Source organism: Colobus angolensis, unplaced genomic scaffold (assembly GCF_000951035.1).
Source record: "Colobus angolensis palliatus isolate OR3802 unplaced genomic scaffold, Cang.pa_1.0 Scaffold422, whole genome shotgun sequence".
Taxonomy (NCBI): domain Eukaryota; kingdom Metazoa; phylum Chordata; class Mammalia; order Primates; family Cercopithecidae; genus Colobus; species Colobus angolensis.
The window spans coordinates 1,236,765-1,238,180 of record NW_012117622.1 but is presented as its reverse complement, the minus strand read 5'-3'; positions in this window follow the sequence as shown (position 1 = coordinate 1,238,180).

The window sequence follows — 1,416 nt, the reverse complement described above, 5'->3', positions numbered from 1 at the left end:
GCCTCTTCTCCTCCAAAGGATTGCAGCACATCGCCAGCAACAGAACAAAGCTGGATGGAGAATGAGTTTGACGAGTTGACAGAAACAGGCTTCAGAAGATCAGTCCATAACAAACCTCTCTGAACTAAAGGAGGATGTTCAAAACCATCGCAAAGAAGCTAAAATCCTTGAAGAAAGATTAGACAAATGGCTAACTAGAATAAACAGCATAGAGAAGACCCTATGTGACTTGATGGAGCTGAAAACCATGGCATGAGAACTACATGATGCATGCACAAGCTTCAGTAGCTGATTCGATCAAGTGAAAGAAAGGGTATCAGAGATTGAAGATCAAATGAATGAAATGAAGTGAGAAGAGAAGTTGAGAGAAAAAAGAGTAAAAAGAAATGAACAAAGCCTCCAATAAATATGCGACTATGTGAAAAGACCAAATCTACATTTGATTGGTGTACCTGAAAGTAACAGGGAGAATGGAACCAAGTTGGAAAACACTCTGCAGGATATTATCCAGGAGAACTTCCCCAACCTAGGAAGGCAGGCTAACATTCAAATTCAGGAAATACAGACAATGCCACAAAGACACTCATCGAGAAAAGCAACTCCAAGACACAATATTGTCAGATTTACCAAGGTAGAAATGAAGCAAAAAATGTTAAGGGCAGCCAGAGAGAAGGTCAGGTTACTCACAAAGGGAAGTCCATCAGACAAATACCAGATCTCTCAGCAGAAACCCTACAAGCCAGAAGAGAGTGGGGGCCAATATTCAACATTCTTAAACAAAAGAATTTTCAACCCAAAATTTCCTATCCAGCCAAACTAAGTTTCATAAGTGAAGGAGAAATAAAATCCTTACAGACAAGCAAATGCTGAGAGATTTTGTGACCATGAGGCATGCCTTACAGGAGCTCCTGAAGGAAGCATTAAACATGCAAAGGAACAACCGGTACCAGCCACTGCAAAAACATGCAAAACTGTAAAGATCATCAATGCTAGGAAGAAACTGCATCAACTAACAAGTAAAATAACCGGGTAACATCATAATGACAGGATCAAATTCACACATAATATTAACCTTAAATGTAAATGGGCTAAATGCCCCCAGTTAAGACACAGACTGGCAAACTGGATAGAGTCAAGACCTATCAGTGTGCTGTATTCAGGAGACCCATCTTACGTGCAGAGACACACATAGGCTCAAAATAAAGGGATGGGGAAGATCTACCAAGCAAATGGAAAACAAACAAAAGCAGGGGTTGCAATGCGAGTCTCTGATAAAACAGACTTTAAACCAACAAAGACCAAAAGAGACAAAAAAGGTCATTACATAATGGTAAAGGGATCAATTCAACAAGAAGAGCTAACTATCCTAAATATATATGCATCCAATACAGGAGCACCCAGATTCATAAAGCAAGT